Source organism: Hevea brasiliensis, chromosome 14, assembly GCF_030052815.1.
Source record: "Hevea brasiliensis isolate MT/VB/25A 57/8 chromosome 14, ASM3005281v1, whole genome shotgun sequence".
NCBI classification, from domain to species: Eukaryota; Viridiplantae; Streptophyta; class Magnoliopsida; order Malpighiales; family Euphorbiaceae; genus Hevea; species Hevea brasiliensis.
In genome coordinates this window covers 61,276,402-61,286,522 of record NC_079506.1, presented here as the reverse complement: position 1 = coordinate 61,286,522, position 10,121 = coordinate 61,276,402, and the positions used below count along the sequence as shown (strand labels likewise).

At 36.4% G+C, this 10,121-nt stretch overlaps 1 pseudogene; it reads left to right on the top strand.

Annotated features, from left to right (window-relative positions):
* Positions 1-9,724: 9,724 nt before the first annotated feature.
* On the top strand, positions 9,725-9,825 carry LOC131173586 (small nucleolar RNA R71; annotated as a pseudogene).
* The last annotated feature ends 296 nt before the right edge of the window (positions 9,826-10,121 follow it).

The following is a 10,121-nucleotide window of genomic DNA, read 5'->3' as shown; positions in this document are numbered from 1 at the left end:
GTTTTGGATATTATTTTTATTTGCCTACTTCACAAAAGGTTGTGATAAGTAGAGATGCCACATTTCTTGAACAACAGTTTGTTCAAGAAGGAGGCAAAGGAAGGCAAATAGAGTTAGAATTGGAGAATTCTGACCAACCAACAGATCAGATGGATATAGATCCATCTAGTCAACCTATACCCATTGATGAAACATCTACAGCTCTTCCTTGTAGAACAACCAGGGTATCTCACCCACCAGTGAGATATGGTTTTTTTCATGAAGAAGAACAAGAGTTGTCTACTCATGAAGAAGTAGATCATGGAGATGATCCACTTACCTATGAAGAAGCTATATCAGATATAGACTCTTCAAAATGGATTGTTGCTATGAAATCCGAGATTGATTCCATGTATAAGAATCAAGTTTGGGATCTTGTTGACCCACCTGAAGGTGTTGTACCTATAGGGAACAAATGGGTTTTCAAGAAGAAAATTGGTTCTGATGGAAAGGTAGAGACCTATAAGGCAAGGCTAGTAGCGAAAAGGTTTCGCCAAAGGCAAGGAATCGACTATGAGGAGACTTTCTCGCCTGTTGCCATGCTTAAATCAATTAGGATTTTATTAGCAATAGCTGCGTACTATGTTTATGAGATTTGGCAGATGGATGTCAAAACAGCTTTTCTCAATGGATACATTGAAGAAAACATTTTCATGGAACAACCTAGGGGATTTGAATCCCAAGATGGTTCCAAGGTATGCAAGCTAAAGCGATCCATTTATGGGTTGAAACAAGCTTCGAGGAGTTGGAACATCCGTTTTGATGAAGCCATTAAATCCTTTGGTTTTATCAAAAATGAGGATGAGCCATGTGTATATAAGAAGGTTAGTGACAGTGCTATCACTTTCCTTGTCTTATATGTGGATGACATACTGTTGATGGGTAATGATACAGGTATGTTGATGACTATAAAGATATGGTTGTCAAATACATTCTCCATGAAAGACTTAGGGGAGGCAACCTATATTCTTGGGATTCGCATCTATAGAGATAATTGGTTTATCCCAAAGTCTATACTGGGAAAAGGTGTTAAAGAGGTTTAACATGCTTGATTCCAAGAGAGGATTGTTACCAGTGAGACATGGTATCCACCTTTCTAAAGAGATGTCTCCAAAGACACCTGAAGAAAGAGATAAGATGGTCAGGATTCCATATGCTTCGGCTATTGGAAGTTTAATGTATGCAATGTTGTGTACTAGTAGGATATCACATATCTTTATTAGTTTGACTAGCGGTATCAATCCAATCAAGTTTGGAACATGGATAGTCGTCAAGAATATCCTTAAGTACTTGAGAAGAACTAAGGATTTATTCTTGATTTATGGAGGTGGAGACTTGCAATTGGATGGTTATACTGATTCTGATTTCCAATCAGATATCGATGATAGAAAGTCTACCTCTGGATATGTGTTCATTTGTAATGGAGGTGCAGTCAGTTGGAAGAGTTCCAAGCGAGCACGCATTGCAGATTCCACTACAGAGGTCGAGTATATTCTTTGCATCGAATCTTTGCAAAGGAAGTGTTTGGATAAAGAAGTTCGTGTGAGAACTTACAGTAGTTCCTTCCATTGAGTCAGCGGTTCCACTACATGTGACAATAATGGAGCGATCATACTGAGCTAAGGAACTAAGGTCTCACACAAAATCCAAACACATAGAAAGGCACTACCACATTATCAGAGATATAGTTGGGCAAGGCGATATAGCCATGCAGAAAAATAACATCAGCTGAAAAATTCAGCTGATCCATTCACTAAGCCTTTGTCATAAGCTCAGTTAGACTGACATCTTGAGAAGATGGGTCTAAGGTATTGTAATGAATGGCTCTAGTGCTAGTGGGAGATTGTTAGTAGTATGCCCTAGAGCATATCATTTAGTATGTATCTTGTACATATTTTTATTAATAAAAGGCATTTCCACTTTTCCGTTTACATAATATATTTATGTGTAATAGAAAAGGTCCATTGATATTTTGTTAGAAATATTATTCTTAAGTTGTTAAGAATATGAGTGACAATATTTCTAGCACAAAGTATCATAACTAGGTTCACAATCGAGGATACTTCATAATAAGGACATGACTTATCCAGAAAGATTGTATTCATGTTTGTTCCCAAGTTATTTACATGAGATATAAATAAGATGGAATGGTGAGTCTCATGCCATATAACAAACATGATAGGCACTTATAAATGATAAGTAGGCCGAACCAGTGACACTTATGACAAGCACATGGAGTTTACTCTTGTCAATGTTTTGTCATAAATCATATCAGTGCATATAATCTTTAGACCTGAGATAGCACAGTTATCTTGTATATAGGTAGTTTGAGTTTGATACTGCTTTCATACTTGTACTGTGTATGGGTATATGGGCATCTGTTGGCTCCTACTAGTTATATATGGAGGTAGGTGTTGATCAAGATGGAATCTGTTCCTCTAAGTAAATAGAGATAAAATCCTATGTTCATTTAATTGTTCTTGATGTTTCAAGTTCTGGCCAGACAGATAGATTTATTCGAAAAGAGTTTCGATGAGAAAATCTTTTAATCAAGAGCTGGAATTAAAAGAGAACATAATATTCATAGCAAATGGAGTTTGACATAAACCATGACTCGGCTTGAGTTGGGATTTTGTATGAGAGAGATTCTAGTGCATGGTAACATATGATTATAGGTTCATTTAAGGTAAACCTTATTACTAATTGGGTGGCCATGGCATGCTATGCTAGGTGTTAACCATGGTCTATGAGGTTCATAAAATGATTTAGAGAAATCATTTATGGTAAGAAAGAGTTCTGATGATATTAAGAGTTGATATCATTTCTCATTGCCAGTTAGTGATGAGCCTAGTAAGTCACACACATACACAAGTTATCACCTATTTAAATATGATTTAATTAATTAATTAAAGAGTTTAATTGATTAATTAAATAGATTTGGTTTGCAATTAAATTGCAAAGTCCCTAGCATGACTTGAAACCAAATCTAGATTATTGGATGTGTAGTATAAATTAAATTTATATTTAAAATGTTTAAATATGAATTTAATTGATGAGAAATTAATTAATAGAGATTAATTAATTAATTTATATTTGATATAAATTAATTAGAAGAAGAAAATAATTATTTTGAGTTAAGAACTCAAAATTAAGACACAGGGGCATTTTGGTCATTTCACAGTGTGACACGTGGCACCATGAGATGGTGACACATGGGATTACACATAAGCTTGCCAAATGTTTTTTAATCATGTAAGATGATTAAAATCAAGATTAAATATAGGTTTGACACTTGGCACAATGTGATTGGGTCACTTAAACCTAGAGCTAATAAAAAGGTGACATGTGGCTAGGGTTTAATGTGTTAACCTAGCTATTTAAGTGTGGTTATGAAAAGAAAACATAACCAGCAGCCTCTCCTCTCATTTGTCACGCCACTTTGAGCCTCTCCAGCTATTTCTCTTCATCTCTCATCAATTCAAAGAGATTAGCCATCAATCTCTTGAATTAAGAACACTAGAAATTGTTTCTAGTGTCCTGTTTACATCTCTAATCTCTTAAAAGGCAGAACTTGAATTTCTAATTAATAGAAAAGGCTTTAGAAGCTGTTCAAGGGCTGCCATAGGTGTTCTTGGTGTGGACAAGCTAGAGGGACAACATCTGGTGTCCTGAAGACGAATCTCAAAGGCGCAGACTCGCTGCAGCACATCAAGAGGTTAGTGTAATCATTCTTGATTTAATCTAGGGTTCTAAAATTAATCTGATTAATTTTAAAATGTTAAATGGCAAATACATATCCAAAAACATATTAAAAGAGTTTTAATATGTTGTTTATCATTGAAATCAAATAGATAAAAAATAAATCTTGCATGGTGCATGTGACCCTAGGTGAAAATTTTTGAATTCAATGCTATAAACTTGTGTTTTTCACGCTTCTGTTCCTTCATAGGACTGACTACTCACTAGAGAGGTTAGCAGAATTATATATCAGTGAGATAGTTAGACTGCATGGAATTCCACTTTCCATCATATCTGATCGAGACCCAAGGTTTACATCGAGATTCTGGAAGAAGTTGCATGAGTCCTTGGGTACACAACTCCATTTCAGCACAGCTTTCCATCCTCAGACGGATGTGCAATCAGAAAGAGTAATCCAGGTCCTTGAGGATATGCTGAGGAGTTGTGTCATTGAGTTTGAGGGAAGTTGGGATAGATACCTCCCACTAGCAGAATTTGCATACAACAATAGCTACCAAGCTAGTATCCAAATGGCCCCGTATGAAGCGCTGTATGGGAGAAAATGTAGAACTCCAGTGTGCTGGACTAAATTGGGCGAAGACAAACTGGTAGGGCCAGACCTGGTGAAACAGGCTGAGAACAAGGTGAAATCAATCAAAGCCAACTTAAAGGTTGCCTCAGACAGACAGAAATCTTATGCCGACCTGAAGAGGAAAGAAATAGAATATGTGGTTGGCGACAAAGTTTTCCTCAAGGTGTCACCATGGAAGAAGGTATTGAGGTTTGGAAGGAAAGGTAAGTTGAGCCGTAGGTTCATTGGCCCATATGAAATCATCGAACGTGTGGGTCCAGTGGCCTATAGGCTAGCTTTACCACCAGAGCTGGACAAGATCCACAATGTGTTCCACGTGTCTATGCTCAGAAGATACCACTCAGATCCTTCACATGTCATCTCCAGAGAAGGAATTGAAATACAGCCAGATTTGACATACGAAGAAGAACCTCTACGGATCTTGGCTCGGGAAGTGAAAGAGTTGAGAAACAAGCAAATTCCATTGGTGAAAGTGCTTTGGAGGCACCACAAAACCGAGGAGGCAACTTGGGAAAGTGAAGAGACGATGAGGCAACAGTTCCCTCAACTATTTGCATTAGGTAAATTTCGAGGACGAAATTTAAATTAGAGGGGAAGAGTTGTAACACCCTCCCTGTACCAACTCCGTACATTTTACTGTTTCGGTGACCGGTGTCAGTCCGGACAGCTAGAACGTCCGGAAAAATATTTAAACTAAAGTCGGGAATCATAATTAACTCAAATATTAATAAGAAAAATTTAGTAAAAATTTTAGGAATAAAATACAACCGAGTTAAACGAGCCGGTGTCCAAGCGATGGGTAACCAGAGGGAAGTTGCGGTTCTCGCAACGAGGAGCCCTAGACCCGGGGAAAAAATTATAAAATAATTTTTGGGACTCCAGAGAAGGATTACTAAGGTTCCCATGGCATTAGAATGCCAAGAAAATACCTAGAAAAATTTTTCAATCGGTACAGACAATTTTGACCCGTTAAGCCAAACGGAGGGCATTTTGGTCATTTCGCCTTCAGAGGTGATTTTTGGCCGACTTGTCCAGTTGAGTAAATAATTAATATGACATAAAATATGAAGAAACATTACTAGAAATTAAATTGAAAATGAGTAGTGGAGGAAAGGAAAGAAAATGAGGAAAAAGCTTATTTATGACATCATGGTGATGTCATTAAGAAAATTTTGACCAATCACAATTAAGCCATCAATTGACTAACTAATAAAAAGACTAAATGAAAGACTAAATAACCAAAAAAATGCAGTAGCCACCCCCTTTCCTCATGCAGCCGAAACCCTAGTCCCATAGCCACCCTCCATTAAAGCTTTTTCAAGCTTTAGATTTCCATCATTTCCACCATATTTCCCTAACCCCTTTCATTAAACCTTGACCATATCACTTGGGGAAGCTTTTGGCAGCCAAGAAGAAGAAGGAAGGTGAAGTTTTGAGCTTGAGAAAAATCTCCCTACAAGAGGTTAGTGCATATATGTAGTTAAAACTCATTAATTCCATGATTGAGGCTTGTAATGGATGAGAAATTGTGAAATAAATGAAACAAATTCATGTGTATGTCCACCAAAGAATTCGGCAGCCCTAATAGAGGAATGGTTTTGATTGTTTTAATGGACTTAAAGTGAGCTAGAAATGGTGTTTAAGGTGTGAATATGCATGGATGTTGAGTTAGGGTGCTAATTGAGGTTTATGGGTAAATGGCATTGGACATTAGGGTTTTGAGAAGAAAAAAATTGACTTGGCTTATTAAACTGTTAAAGAACAATCTAATGGTCAATAAGTGACCATTTGAGGTATGTTGACCACAATTTGGACTGAAAAATGGTATGGCAAAGTCAAGGTGTAAGCTGCCCTAGGACAGCAGCAAATGGACTGAAATTTCAGTCCAATTACACAGCCATAACTTTGGCTGTGTTAGTCCAATTGGTGTTTGGCCAATCGGACATGAAACTAGGCTTATAATGGCATATTTTTGCTGAAGATACCATGCCCAAAAGACCAAAGCAAGAGGACCAAAACTTGGCCCCAATCCGGATACCCTGCAACTGATTCTGCAGAATTGACCAAATGAACAGTAACTGTTCATTTGGCCATAACTCACTGTAGATATGGTCAATTGACCTGAAATTTTTACAGAAATAAGTTAAGACATAGACAAACAACTTTCATGAAGGAACCTACCCCAAATTATGGCCAGAACCTAACCCAAATGGCAGTGGCAATCACTGTTCATGTTACTGTAGATATGATAATTTCTGCAGATTGGCAATCCGGCCAGCTTGGGTTTTTGGGCCATATCTGGAGCTACAAAACTCCAAATGGAGTGATTCAAAAAAGGAAATTCAACTAGACAAAATAAGGAACAACTTTCATGTTTGCCATTTCTTCAAATTTCCACTGTAACAGTGTGTAATGGAGCAGTAAACTTAGGCTCCAAAACTGAAATTTTCTGCCCTCTTGGTTTTAAGTTAGAAATGGAAATGGCAATCAATTCCAACAAGTTTTAAATACAAAATGTGGTATGTTTGGGGTGTTAAAACCAATACACCTATTTTCTATCCAAAAGTCAATATTTTTGTTGACCAATGAGGTGAATAGTGACACCAAAACTTGAAATGCACAAATTGAAGAATTTAAAAGTTTCAAATGCCCTAGTATACCTAACAAGATTGGTTTGGATAGTTTGGCATGCCAATAGGGTTCAGTTAGCAGTACTGCACATGGCAATATGCCGTTCTGTGATTTCATGGCTTTTAGCCATTCTGACTTTGCATTGAGATTTGGCCTTGTGCCTGAAATTATTTACAGCTTGGTAGCTGTTCTGTTGCACACCGGGAGATGCATATGTGACCGATGCATATGTGACCGATGGTGTGACGGCCCGAGGTACTAGATACCCAGTGCCAGTTTACCCGTTATCCAGTCCAGTCGTCTAGTGTAGGTTACTCGGGCAACCAAATGAATGAAAGTGAACAAAGTTACTGAATTAATGTATATATAACCATACTAAACAAATGAATCATACACATTCACTATATATTTGTTTTCTTGCTATTTTCTTTTATTTTATTATTGCACCACTAAGCATTATTGCTTAGAGCGTTGCTTTTGCCACGCGTAGGTACTGGAGATACAGATCGTGAGCCCAGTAGACCGCAGACTGGGTGAGTCCATCCTGCAGTTCTGCACAGTGTCCGTGTCACCTCGTCACCTGCAGTGCATTGGTAGGACACTATATGTCATTTTGTCATTTTGTAATTAATTTTTATTTTCTCATATGTATTTGGGATTTATGTAATGTATTTTGAGGTTCATGTAAATAATAAAGATTTATGGTTATGTATGGAAATAATTTGAGTATTTAATTGTTGTTTATATATGAGAACCCTGAGAAAGGGATGTTTGAGAAATGAAAAGGTTGTTGAGACCTGAAATTGAAAAATTGTTGAGATCTTGATATTGAGTTTAGTGATGATATTGGAGTTGAGAATGAATGAATTTGTTATTGGAAGTGTTTTTAACAGGTTCCGAAGAACTGTTTTCTCCATTTTTAGCAGTACTCATGGATTTTCTATAAAATTTCTGAAACCTCAAATAAATAAAAATTTTGCTAAATGGCTTAAATACAGTATGTTTCATAAATTATATCCAAAAAGCATGATATAAATTAATTAAGGTATATTAGAGTGTGCCGGTACACCGTGTGGCATTACTTACTCGGGTATACTGTACACGGGTAAGGGGTATCACAGTTATGGTACTGAAATACTGTGAAACTGTGTGTTTCAGTGGAAAAGAATACGGGGAAAGAACCCGAGGAATCGAGTCAAGGCCAAGAGGCGACTCACTTAAGGTTTGTGCACAACGTATAATTTTTGTAAATTATCTTTTGCATATTGTTTTAAATAATTTGAAATATTGAATTGTGACATTACTATGATGAAGTATTTATGATGCTTTTGATTTAAATTGTTGAAAGTTATTTGTGTATATTTGAAATGGCAATATTTAGTAAATTGTTAAGATAAGTTTTGAAACCACAGTGTCATGACCATATATTTGAACACCTCACTAGCATAACTAGTGGGGGTAATCAGTTTCGAATTTTGATTCCTTCTCTGGCTGAAGTGTTGAGGTGTGTGCCAGTAGAAGAAGAAATTGAATGGATATCCATATATTTGAGCTAGCTAGCCTTGTGATGTGACTTCTCCTTAGCCTCTGGCTATTGAGATTATATTTGTTTCGAATGGCATGATACAACTGTGGGTTTTATGAAATTGGTTTTGACACTTCGAAATGAACTTGTTTGGATTGAAAATCTCATAATTCACAATTTGTATTTAATTCTCATGTTCAGTCTAATTTTTGAATAAATATGATTTAAATTCTGCATAAAGATTTTTTTAGTATGTTGTGCACCACTGATTCCTAGTACTCAGCGATAACTGTTATTGTTGTCACAGATATAAAGACTAGAAGAGCAGCAGAGTGAGCTGCTGAGGACAGAGAAACTACCTGCTTTGAAGCTATCGGGTATAATTTATACCTTGACTGTAAATATTTATTTTGATGTATGTAATGTACGTAATTGTATGGACATGTAAAATTGGTCTTGAGCAGCTTGTACAAAGCTTGTACAAAGTTTGTATAAAGTTTGTAATAAAATTTAGTTTGAATTTCTTTTAATATAAATTTTTAGTATGATGTATATATAAATTGTTTATCTTTAATGGAATATGAATTAATGAAATTGATTGACAGTATCTTGATGATTACTGAATTTTTGGAAATTGAGAAATGAGGATTGTTGAATTTTGAAACTTGAGAAATTGGTTGGAATTGATTGTGAATTTGAAGAAGTTGTTGAGAAGTGCTTTTTTTCAGGTATTTGAAAAACTGTTTTCTCAAAATACAGATGGCACTCTGCCGAAATTTTTATAAAATTTGCGAAAAAATAAAATGGGCCAAAAATTTTAACTAATTTTCAACTTTAATTAAATGTTTTAATACTTATTAGAAAATGCTCACCACTAATAAAAAGTAAGAAAATTGTTTTAAAATCCCTTGTAGGGTACTTAATGAGTTATCGGTAGGTGAAGTTTGGTAGTTCATTAGGTATTCTACGGGATCATGTTATGCCTTACAGAGGGGTAAGGTGTGACAATTCCTATTACTCTTCTTGCATCTCCCCTTTCATTTGACCACTCAAAGTTATGGTACACAACCATTTTCAATAATTCCAAAGCTTCAGCCACTATTTTCTCCATAAGATCTCCTCCTGCTGTTGAATCAACTAAACTCCTTGTGAATGGTAGCAAACTATTGTAGAAATTCTGGACAAGGAGCCAATCTTCTATGCCATGGTGGGGACATTCCCTTTGAAGGTCTTTGTATCTCTCCCATGCATCATAGAGGGATTCTCCTTTCTTTTGCCTGAAGGTGTTCAGTTTTAGCCTCAATTTTGCTATTTTTGTAAGTGGGAAGTACCGTGCTAGGAAGGCTTGTGAAAGACCTTCCCAATTAGTGAAAGTACCAGCTAGTTGAGAGAGTAACCACTTCCTTGCTTTATCTCTTAAAGAGAATGGGAATGTTTGGAGTCGAATGGCTTAATCAGAGACTCCACTCATCTTAAAGGTATCACATAGAGCGAGAAAGCACTGTAGGTGTAGTGTGGATCCTCCATAAGTGAGCCTCCAAACTGTGTTTACTGGATCATCTGGAGCCATGCTGATTTAAGTTCAAAATTATTTGC